The sequence below is a fragment of the Arachis ipaensis genome, chromosome B6, assembly GCF_059453495.1.
Source record: "Arachis ipaensis isolate K30076 ecotype BB chromosome B6, ASM5945349v1, whole genome shotgun sequence".
Taxonomy (NCBI): domain Eukaryota; kingdom Viridiplantae; phylum Streptophyta; class Magnoliopsida; order Fabales; family Fabaceae; genus Arachis; species Arachis ipaensis.
Window position 1 is genome coordinate 86,198,890 of NC_142441.1, and position 12,711 is coordinate 86,211,600.

Sequence of the window (12,711 nt, forward strand, 5' to 3'; positions counted from 1 at the left end):
CAAATTGCTGACACAGTACGTGATAAAGAAGTGGATCAGGATGTCTATAGACTATTACTGTTTCTATTTGCTATAAAAGATCAAGCTAAGAGGTGGTTAAATAACCAACCCACAACAAGCATAAGAACATAGAAACAGTTATTAGATAAATTCCTGAATCAATATTTCCCTCCAAAAAGGATGACACAGCTAAGGATGGACATCCAAGGCTTTAAACAAGAGGATCATGAATCTCTTTATAATGCCTGGGAGAGGTACAGAGGGATGCTAAGGAAATGCCCCTCTAAAATATTTTCAGAGTGGGTACAATTAGACATCTTCTACTATGGGCTTACAGAAAAAGCTCAAATATCTTTAGATCACTCAGCTGGTGGATCTATACATATGAGAAAGACAATTGAAGAGGCTCAATAGCTCATTGATACAGTTGCTAGAAATCAGCATCTGTGCTTAAGCAGTGAGTCCTCCCTGATAGAAGAGGCTAAAGCAGTATCCACTGAACTTAGTCCACAAGAACAAGTTGCTGAACTCAATCATCAATTGTTTATTATAACAAAATAGTTCACAGAATTTAAAGAGATGCTCCAAGACACTAAAAATGATAATAAAAATATGGAAGCACAATTGGATCAGACAAGACAGCAGCTATCTAAACAGATAACAGAAGAATGCCAAGCTGTTCAATTAAGGAGTGGGAAAACACTGAATGTATCAATCCAAGGTAGCAGGAAGCCAAGAAAGGAACAGCTGACAAAGGATAACCAAACCACTGCCCACAATCCCTCTAAGGACAATAAGAGCCCACAGAGGAATGATTCTGGCATTCAAACACCAGAAAAGGGTGGAAAAGTGGCGTTAAATGCCCAAGGGCAGCCAATTCTAGCATCCAGACGCCAAAAAAGGGTGGCAATCGTTAAACGCCCATACATCCCCCAATTCTGGCGTTCAAACGCCACAAAGGGGTCAGACACTTACAAGTGCTGATAACAACCCCCTTAAGCAGGCTTCTCCAACCACTTCTGTAGGAAATAAACCTGCAGCAACCAAGGTTGAAGAATATAAAGCCAAGATGCCTTATCCTCAGAAACTCTGCCAAGCGGAACAGGATAAACAATTTGCCCGCTTTGCAAACTATCTCAGGACTCTTGAAATAAAGATTCCATTTGCAGAGGCACTTGAGCAAATACCCTCTTATGCTAAGTTCATGAAAGAGATTGATGAGCGGATAATTTATACGCTTTTTGGCATTGTTTTTAGTATGTTTTTAGTAGGATCTAGTTACTTTTAGGGATGTTTTCATTAGTTTTTATGTTAAATTCACATTTCTGGACTTTTCTATGAGTTTGTGTGTTTTTCTGTGATTTCAGGTATTTTCTAGCTGAAATTGAGGGACTTGAGCAGAAATCAGATTCAGAGGTTGAAGAAGGACTGCTGATGCTGTTGGATTCTGACCTCCCTGCACTCAAAGTGGATTTTCTGGAGCTTCAGAACTAGAAATGGTGCGCTTCCAATTGCGTTGGAAAGTAGACATCCAGGGCTTTCCAGCAATATATAATTATTCATACTTTGGCGAAGAATTGACGACATAAACTGGCGTTCAACGCCAGCTTTCTACCCAAATCTGGCGTCCAACGCCAGAACAGGAGCCAAAACCAGAGTTGAACGCCCAAACTGGCACAAAAGCTGGCGTTCAACTCCAAGAAGGACCTCTACACGTGCAACACTCAGGCTCAGCCCAAACACACACCAAGTGGGCCCAGGAAGTGGATTTATTCATCAATTACTTACTCATGTAAACCCTAGTAGCTAGTTTATTATAAATAGGACCTTTTACTATTGTATTAGGCATCTTTGGATTACCTTATGATCCTTTGATCACATTTTAGGGGGCTGGCCATCTCGGCCATGCCTGGACCTTCACTTATGTATTTTCATACTGTAGAGTTTCTACACTCCATAGATTAAGGTGTGGAGCTCTGCTGTTCCTCAAAGATTAATGCAAAGTACTACTGTTTTCTATTCAATTCTTCTTATTTCGCTTCTAAGATATCCATTCGCACCCAAGAACGTGATGAAGGTGATGATTATGTGTGACGCTCATCATCCTTCTCCCATATGAACGCGTGCCTGACAAACACTTCTGTTCTACATGAATTAAGCTAGAATGAGTATCTCTTAGATCTCCTAACCAGAATCTTCGTGGCGTAAGCTAGAATGATGGCGGCATTCAAGAGAATCCGAAAAGTCTAAAACTTGTCTGTGGTATTCCGAGTAGGATTCAATGATTGAATGACTGTGACGAGCTCCTAACTCGCGATTGCAGGGCGTTAGTGACAGACGCAAAAGGATAGTAAATCCTATTCCAGCATGATCGAGAACCGACAGATGAATAGCCGTGCCGTGACAGGGTGCGTGAGCATATTATTCACTGAGAGGATAAGATGAAGCCATTGACAAGGGTGATGCCTCCAAACGATTAGCCGTGCCGTGACAGGGCATTGGATCATTTTCCCGAGAGATGACCGAAAGTAGCCATTGACAGTGGTGATGTATCACATAAAGCCAGCCATGGAAAGGAGTAAGACTGATTGGATGAAGACAGCAGGAAAGCAGAGGTTCAAAGGAACGAAAAGCATCTCCATTCGCTTATCTGAAATTCCTACCAATGATTTACATAAGTATTTCTATCCCTTCTTTTATTTATTATTCGAAAACACCCTTATCACTTTATATCTGCCTGACTGAGATTTGCAAGGTGACCATAGCTTGCTTCATACCGACAATCTCCATGGGATTCGACCCTTACTCACGTAAGGTATTACTTGGACGACCCAGTGCACTTGCTGGTTAGTTGTATCGAAGTTGTGACAAATTATGAATGTGTAATCACGATTACGCGTACCAAGTTGCTCACGTGCCAGGCTGTAAAGCCATGTCTAATCTTTTGGACTGGGGTTTCAACTTACCATCACAAATGAAGAGATTCTCACACACTTAGTTGCTTTATACATGAAAAGTATCCATATCTGTTGAAGCTTGGCTAGCCATTGGCCATGTCTAGTGTTTTGGACTGAAGGTTTCATTGAAAGCTTGGCTGGCTAGTGAGCCATGTCTAATTCCTGGACTGAAGCTTTAGACTAACATGGCAAGATTCCTGGAATTCATGTTAAAAATTTTGGAATCCTTATTTTTCCTTTTTCATATAATTTTCGAAAAAAAATCCAAAAAAATTAGAAAATAAAAAAAAAATCAAAAATATTTTTGTGTTTCTTGTTTGAGTCTTGAGTCATGTTATAAGTTTGGTGTCACTTGCATATGCATCTAGCATTTTTCGAAATTTTCATGCATTCATAGTGTTCTTCATGATCTTCAAGTTGTTCTTGGTAAGTCTTCTTGTTTGATCTTGATGATTTTTTGTTTTGTGTTGAATAGTGTTTTTCATATGCATTCTTTAATTCTTGGTGTCTAGGCATTAAGGAATTCTAAGTTTGGTGTCTTGCATGTTTTCTTTGCATTAAAAATTTTTCAAAAATATATTCTTGATGTTCATCATGACATTCATAGTGTTCTTGGTGTTCATCTTGACATTCATAGCATTCTTGCATGCATTCATTGTTTTGATCCAAAAATTTCATGCATTGCATCTTTTTAGTGTTTTTCTCTTGCATCATAAAAATTCAAAAATCAAAAAATATCCTTCCCTTTTTTTCTCATCAAATTCGAAATTTGGATTGACTTTTTCAAAAATTTTTAAAATCAAATTGTTTCTTATGAGTCAAATCAAATTTTCAATTTGAAAATCTTATCTTTCTCAAAATCTTTTTCAAAAATCAAATCTTTTTCAAAATTCTTAGTTATTTTCGAAAATTCTAAAAATATTTTTTTAAAATCTTTTTCTCATTTTTATACCAAATTTTCGAAAATAACCTAACCAATTAATGTTTTGATTCAAAGATTTCAAGTTTGTTACTTACTTGTTAAGAAAGATTCAAACTTTAAGTTCTAGAATCATATCTTGTGATTTCTTATGAATCAAGTCATTAATTGAGATTTTAAAAATCAAATCTTTTTCAAAACTAATTTCTAAAATATCTTCTTATCTTACCTTTTTCAAAAAGTTGGTTTCAAAATATCTTTTCTAACCTCCTAACTTCTTATCTTTTCAAAATTTGTTTCAACTAACTAACTAACTTTTTGTTTGTTTCTTAACTTTTTCAAAACCACCTAACTAACTCTCTCTCTCTCATTTTCGAAAATATCTTCCCCCTTTTTCAAAATTTCTTTTTAATTTATTAATTATTTTAATTTTTAATTTTTAAATCTTAATTTTCGAAAAAAAAAATTACTAACATTTTTCAAAAACCAATTTCAAAAATCACTAACTCCTTTTCAAAAATAATTTTCGAAAATTCCTCATTCTCTCTCATCTTATTCTATTTATTTATTCATCTCATCTCACCTCTCTTCCATCCTCACAGTTGTGTTTCTTCCATTATATTACATTCTTTGTCTCCCCCTCTTCTTCCACTCACACAGGGATCCCTATACTGTGGTATAAAGGATCTCCATTATTATTATTATTTTTCTGTGCCTTCTTCTTTGTCATATGAGCAGGAGCAAGGATAAGAACATTCTTGTGGAAGCAGATCCAGAACCTGAAAGGACTCTGAAGAGAAAATTAAGAGAAGCCAAATTACAACAATCCAGAGAAAACCTTTCAGAAATTTTCGAACAGGAAGAGGAGATGGCAGCCGAAAATAATAATAATGTAAGGAAGATGCTTGGTGACTTTACTGCACCTAATTCCAATTTACATGGAAGAAGCATCTCCATTCCTGCCATTGGAGCAAACAACTTTGAGCTGAAACCTCAATTAGTTTCTCTGATGCAGCAGAACTGCAAGTTTCATGGACTTCCATCTGAAGATCCTTTTCAGTTCTTAACTGAATTCTTGCAGATATGTGATACTGTTAAGACTAATGGAGTAGATCCTGAAGTCTACAGGCTCATGCTTTTCCCTTTTGCTGTAAGAGACAGAGCTAGATTATGGTTGGATTCTCAACCCAAAGATAGCCTGAACTCTTGGGATAAGCTGGTCACGGCTTTCTTAGCCAAGTACTTTCCTCCTCAAAAGCTGAGCAAGCTTAGAGCTGATGTTCAAACTTTCAGACAGAAAGAAGGTGAATCCCTCTATGAAGCTTGGGAAAGATACAAACAGTTGACCAAAAAGTGTCCTTCTAACATGCTTTCAGAATGGACCATCCTGGATATATTCTATGATGGTTTATCTGAGCTATCAAAGATGTCACTGGACACTTCTGCAGGTGGATCCATTCGCCTAAAGAAAACGCCTGCAGAAGCTCAAGAACTCATTGACATGGTTGCTAATAACTAGTTCATGTACACCTCTGAAAGGAATCCTGTGAATAATGGGTCGCCTATGAAGAAGGAAGTTCTTGAGGTTGATACTCTGAATGCCATATTGGCTCAGAATAAAATATTGACTCAGCAAGTCAATATGATCTCTCAGAGTCTGCATGGAATGCAAGCTGCATCCAACAGTACTCAAGAGGCATCTTCTGAAGAAGAAGCTTATGATCCTGAGAACCCTGCAATAGCAGAGGTAAATTACTTAGGTGAACCTTATGGAAACACCTATAACTCAACATGGAGAAATCATCCAAATTTCTCATGGAAGGATCAAAAGCCCCAACAAGGCTTTAATAATGGTGGAAGAAACAGGTTTAGCAATAGCAAGCCTTTTCCATCATCCACTCAGCAACAGACAGAGAGCTCTGAACAAAATGCTTCTAATTTAGCAAATCTAGTCTCTGATCTATCTAAGTCCACTGTAAGTTTCATGAATGAAACAAGGTCTTCCATTAGAAATCTGGAAGCACAAGTGGGCCAGCTGAGTAAAAGGATCACTGAAATCCCTCCTAGTACTCTCCCAAGCAATACAGAAGAGAACCCGAAAGGAGAGTGCAAGGCCATTGACATAAGCACCATGGCCGAACCTGTGAGGAGAGGAGAGGACGTGAATCCTAAGGAGGAAGACCTCCTGGGACGTCCAGTGATCAATAAGGAGCTTCCCTCTGAGGAACCAAAGGACTCTGAGGCTCATCTAGAGACCATAGAGATTCCATTGAACCTCCTTATGCCTTTCATGAGCTCTGATGAGTATTCCTCTTCTGAAGAGAATGAGGAGGTTACTGAAGAGCAAACTGCCAAGTTTCTTGGTGCAATCATGAAGCTGAATGCCAAATTATTTGGCATTGATACTTAGGAAGTTGAACCTCCCTTGTTCATCAATGAACTAAGTGATCTGGATCAACTGACATTGCCTCAGAAGAGACAGGATCCTGGAAAGTTCATAATACCCTGCACCATAGGCACCATGATCTTTAAGGCTCTGTGTGACCTTGGTTCAGGAATAAACCTCATGCCCCTCTCCGTAATAGAGAAACTGGGAATCTATGGGGTGCAAGCTGCTAAAATCTCATTAGAGATGACAGACAGTTCAAGAAAACAGGCTTATGGACAAGTAGAGGACGTGTTAGTAAAGGTTGAAGACCTTTACATCCCTGCTGATTTCATAGTCCTGGATACTAGAAAGGAAGAGGATGAATCCATCATCCTAGGAAGACCTTTCCTGGCCACAGTAAGAGCTGTGATTGATGTTGACAGAGGTGAAATATTCCTTCAATGGAATGAGGACTCCCTTGTGCTTAAAACTGAAGGATCTCCCTCTGCAACCATGGAGAGGAAGCAGAAAAAGCTTCTCTCCAAGCAGAGTCAACCAGAGCCCCCACAGTCAAAATCTAAGTTTGGTGTTGGGAGGCCACAACCAAACTCTAAGTTTGGTGTTGAACTCCCATATCCAAACTCTAAGTTTGGTGTTGGAGAGTCTCAACAAAGCTCTGCACATCTGTGAGGCTCCATGAGAGTCCACTGTCAAGCTATTGACATTAAAGAAGCGCTTGTTGGGAGGCAACCCAATGTTTATCTAATTCTTATTTTTATTGTTTTTCATGTTTTCATAGGTTCATGATCATGTGGAGTCACAAAATAAATATAAAAATTGAAAACGGAAGCAAAAACAGCAGAAGAAAAATCACACCCTGGAGGAGCATCTGTCTGGTGTTCAGCGCCAGAACAGAGCATGGTTCTGGCGCTGAACGCCCAAAATGGGCAGCTTCTGGGCGCTGAACGCCAGAACAGGCATGGTTCTGGCGTTCAACGCCAGAAATGGCACACAAATGGGCGTTGAACGCCCAAAATGGCCACCAACATGGCGCTGAACGCCCAGAGTTGGGTACAAAGGCATTTTTACATGCCTAAAGGGTGCAGGGATGTAAATCCTTGAACACCTCAGGATCTGTGGACCCCACAGGATCCACTCAGGATCTGTGGACCCCACAGGATCCCCACCTACCTCCACTCACTTCTTCTCATCACTCTCTTTCACACAACCCCATAAACACTCTTCCCCCAAAACCCTTCACCAATCACCTCAATCTATCTTCCCCATCACCTTTTCACCACTCACATCCATCCACTCTTCCCAATAAACCTACCTCATAAACTCCACCTTCCTTCAAAATTCAAAACCAATTTCCCACCCAAACCCACCCATATGGCCGAACCTTAACCCCCCCTCCCTTCCCTATATAAAGACCTCCATTCTTCATCAAATCCACACAACACACCCCTCTACACTCCTCCTGGCTGAAACCACATCTCCCTCTCTCTCTCCATATTTCTTCTTCTTCTTCTTCTATTCTTTTGCTTATTGCTCGAGGGCGAGCAATATTCTAAGTTTGGTGTGGTAAAAGCATAAGCTTTTTGTTTTTCCATTACCATTGATGGCACCTAAGACCGGAGAATCCTCTAGAAAGGGGAAGGGGAAGATAAAAGCTTCCACCTCCGAGTCATGGGAGATGGAAAGGTTCATCTCCAAAGCCCATCAAGACCACTTCTATGATGTTGTGGCCAAGAAGAAGGTGATCCTCGAGGTCCCTTTCAAACTCATATGTAATTACTTGCTCAATCATTTCCACTAGCAACCGGTCTGAAGTTACTATAGACCAGGCCATCATGATCCATAGCATCATGATTGGAGAAGAGGTGGAAGTTCATGAGATTATACCTCAAGAACTCTACAAAGTGGCTGACAAGTCTTCCACTATGGCAAGGTTAGCCTTCCCTCACCTCATTTGCCATCTATGTTACTCAGCTGGAGCTTTCATAGAAGGAGATATCCTCATCAAAGAGGACAAGCCCATCACTAAGAAAAAGATGGAGCAAGCAAGAGAGCCCATTCATGGAGCTCAAGAGGCGCAGGAAGCTCATCACCATGAGATCCCGGAGATGCCTCAAATGCACTTTCCTCCACAAAACTATTGGGAGAAAATCAACACCTCCCTAGAAGAATTGAGTTCCAATATGGGACAACTAAGGGTGGAACATCAAGAGCACTCCATCATGCTTCATGAAATAAGAGAATATCAAAAAGCAATGAGGGAGGAGCAACAAAGACAAGGAAGAGACATAGAAGAGCTTAAGGACATCATTGGTTCCTCAAGAAGGAAACGCCACCATCACTAAGATAGATTCATTCCTTGTTCTTATTTCTTCTGTTTTCGTTTTCTATGTTATGTGCTTGTCTGTGTTTGTGTCTTCATTACATGATCATTAGTAGTAGTAACTATGTCTTAAAGTTATAAATGTCCTATGAATCCATCACCTCTCTTAAATAAAAAAATGTTTTAATTCAAAAGAACAAGAAGTACATGAGTTTCGAATTTATCCTTGAACTTAGCTTAATTATATTGATGTGGTGACAATGCTTCTTGTTTTCTGAATGTATTCTTGAACAGTGCATATGTCTTTTGAAGTTGTTGTTTAAGAATGTTAAATATGTTGGCTCTTGAAAGAATGATGACTAGGAGACATGTTATTTGATAATCTGAAAAATCATAAAAATGATTCTTGAAGCAAGAAAAAGCAGCAAAGAACAAAGCTTGCAAAAAAAAAATAGGCGAAAAAAAAAATAGAAAAAAAAATATAGAAAGAAAAAAGCAAGCAGAAAAAGCCAAAAGCTCTTAAAACCAAGAGGCAAGAGCAAAAAGCCAATAACTCTTAAAACCAAAAGGCAAGGGAAAATAAAAAGGATCCCAAGGCTTTGAGCATCAGTGGATAGGAGGGCCTGAAGGAATAAAATCCTGGTCTAAGCGGCTAAACCAAGCTGTCCCTATCCATGTGCTTGTGGCGTGTAGGTGTCAAGTGAAAACTTGAGACTAAGCGGTTAAAGTCAAGGTCCAAAGCAAAAGAAGAGTGTGCTTAAGAACCCTGGACACCTCTAATTGGGGACTTTAGCAAAGCTGAGTCACAATCTGAAAAGGTTCACCCAATTATGTGTCTGTGGCATTTATGTATCCGGTGGTAATACTGGAAAACAAAGTGCTTAGGGCCACGGCCAAGACTCATAAAGAAGCTGTGTTCAAGAATCATCATACTAAACTAGGAGAGTCAATAACACTATTCGAACTCTGAAGTTCCTATAGATGCCAATCATTCTGAACCTCAATGGATAAAGTGAGATGCCAAAACTATTCAAAAGGCAAAAAGCTATAAGTCCCGCTCATTTGATTGAAAGCTACAGAACTCGAAATGGCGCGCTTCCAATTGCGTTGGAAAGTAGACATCCAGGGCTTTCCAGCAATATATAATAGTCCATACTTTGGCCAAGAATTGACGACGTAAACTGGCGTTCAACGCCAGCTTTCTACCCAAATCTGGCGTCCAGCGCCAGAAAAGGAGCCAAAACCAGAGTTGAACGCCCAAACTGGCACAAAAGCTGGCGTTCAACTCCAAGAAGGACCTCTACACGTGCAACACTCAGGCTCAGCCCAAACACACACCAAGTGGGCCCAGGAAGTGGATTTATGCATCAATTACTTACTCATGTAAACCCTAGTAGCTAGTTTATTATAAATAGGACCTTTTACTATTGTATTAGGCATCTTTGGATTACCTTATGATCCTTTGATCACGTTTTAGGGGGCTGGCCATCTCGGCCATGCCTGGACCTTCACTTATGTATTTTCATACGGTAGAGTTTCTACACTCCATAGATTAAGGTGTGGAGCTCTGCTGTTCCTCAAAGATTAATGCAAAGTACTACTGTTTTCTATTCAATTTTCTTATTTCGCTTCTAAGATATCCATTCGCACCCAAGAACGTGATGAAGGTGATGATTATGTGTGACGCTCATCATCCTTCTCCCTTATGAACGCGTGCCTGACAAACACTTCTGTTCTACATGAATTAAGCTAGAATGAGTATCTCTTAGATCTCCTAACCAGAATCTTCGTGGCGTAAGCTAGAATGATGGCGGCATTCAAGAGAATCCGGAAAGTCTAAACCTTGTCTGTGGTATTCCGAGTAGGATTCAATGATTGAATGACTGTGACGAGCTCCTAACTCGCGATTGCAGGGCGTTAGTGACAGACGCAAAAGGATAGTAAATCCTATTCCAGCATGATCGAGAACCGACAGATGAATTGTCGTGCCGTGACAGGGTGCGTGAGCATATTATTCACTGAGAGGATAAGATGAAGCCATTGACAAGGGTGATGCCTCCAGACGATTAGCCGTGCCGTGACAGGGCATTGGATCATTTTCCCGAGAGATGACCGAAAGTAGCCGTTGACAGTGCTGATGTATCACATAAAGCCAGCCATGGAAAGGAGTAAGACTGATTGGATGAAGACAGCAGGAAAGCAGAGGTTCAGAGGAACGAAAAGCATCTCCATTCGCTTATCTGAAATTCCTACCAATGATTTACATAAGTATTTCTATCCCTTCTTTTATTTATTATTCGAAAACACCCTTATCACTTTATATCTGCCTGACTGAGATTTGCAAGGTGACCATAGCTTGCTTCATACCGACAATCTCCGTGGGATTCGACCCTTACTCACGTAAGGTATTACTTGGATGACCCAGTGCACTTGCTGGTTAGTTGTATCAAAGTTGTGACAAATTATGAATGTGTAATCACGATTACGCGTACCAAGTTGCTCACGTGCCAGGAATAGTTTGAGCCTGGACATCACAATTTCGTGCACCAGAGATCTTAAGCCATAAGAAGGATTGGAGAAAAACTGAAAAAGTTTTCCTCACTGAAGAATGCAGTGCAGTTATTCTGAAAAGCTTACCAGAAAAGCTTAAAGATCCCGGAAGCTTTATGATACCATGCACATTAGAGGATGCTTGTACCAAGACAGCTCTGCGTGACCTTGGGGCAAGTATCAATCTAATACCTGCATCCACTATCAAAAAGCTTGGTTTGACTGATGAAGTTAAACCAACCCGGATATGCCTCCAACTTGCTGATGGCTCCATTAAAGTCCCATCAAGCATAATTGAGGACATGATTGTCAAGGTTGGGCCATTTGCCTTTCCTACTGACTTTGTAGTGCTGGAAATAGAGGAGCACAAGAGTGCAACCCTCATTCTAGGAAGACCTTTCCTAGCAACTGGACGAACCCTCATTGACGTCCAAAGAGGAGAGATAACCCTGAGAGTCAATGAGGATGAGATTAAGTTGAATGTTGTCAAAGCTATGCAGCATCCAGATACACCAAAAGACTGCCTGAGCGCAGATGTTATTGACTCCTGGTGGAAGAGATCAATATGACTGAGAGTCTCGAATCAGAGCTAGAGGATATTTTTATAGATGTTCAGCCTGATCTGCAAGAACCAGAGAGAATAGAAGAACCTCTGAAAATTCCTCAGGAAGAGGATAAGCCTCCTAAACCCGAGCTCAAACCACTACCACCGTTCTTGAAATATGCATTTCTGGGAGAAGGTGACACTTTTCTGGTGATCATAAGCTCTGCTTTAAATCCACATGAAGAGAAAGCACTAATTCAGGTGCTAAGGACACACAAGACAACTCTTGGGTGGTCCATAAGTGATCTTAAGGGTATTAGCCCAGCAAGATGCATGCACAAGATCCTATTGGAGGATGATGCTAAGCCAGTGGTTCAACCACAGAGGCAGCAAAATCCAGCCATGAAGGAGGTAGTGCAGAAAGAGGTCACTAAGTTACTGGAGGCTGGGATTATTTATCCTATTTCTGATAGCCCCTGGGTGAGCCCTGTCCAAGTTGTCCCCAAGAAGAGAGGCATGATAGTGGTTCATAATGAAAAAAATGAACCGGTTCCTACAAGAACAGTTATAGGGTGGCGTATGTGTATTGACTACAGAAGACTCAATACAGCCACCAGAAATGATCATTTTCCTTTACCATTCATAGACCAGATGCTAGAGAGACTAGCAGGTTATTAATACTACTACTTTTTGGATAGCTATTCAGGTTACAACCAAATTACTACTTTTTGGACCAAGAGAAAACAGCAATCACATGTCCTTCTGGAGTATTTGCCTACAGAAAGATGCCATTTGGTCTATGCAATGCACCTGCAACCTTTCAGAGGTGCATGCTCTCTATTTTCTATGACATGGTAGAGAAATTTCTGGAAGTCCTCATGGATGACTTCTCAGTAATTGAAGACTCATTCAACTCCTGTCTTGACCATCTAGCACTTGTTCTGAAAAGATGCCAAGAGACTAACCTGGTTTTAAACTGGGAGAAATGTCACTTTATGATGACTGAAGGAATTGTCCTTAGGCACAAAATTT

General features: G+C 40.3%; 1 non-coding gene across 1 annotated transcript; it reads right to left on the reverse strand.

Annotated features, from left to right (window-relative positions):
* Nucleotides 1-5,140: 5,140 nt before the first annotated feature.
* Nucleotides 5,141-5,248, reverse strand: LOC148561633 (small nucleolar RNA R71). Its single transcript, XR_015886847.1, has one exon. It is a non-coding gene; the product is annotated as a small nucleolar RNA R71 (small nucleolar RNA).
* Nucleotides 5,249-12,711: the final 7,463 nt, after the last annotated feature.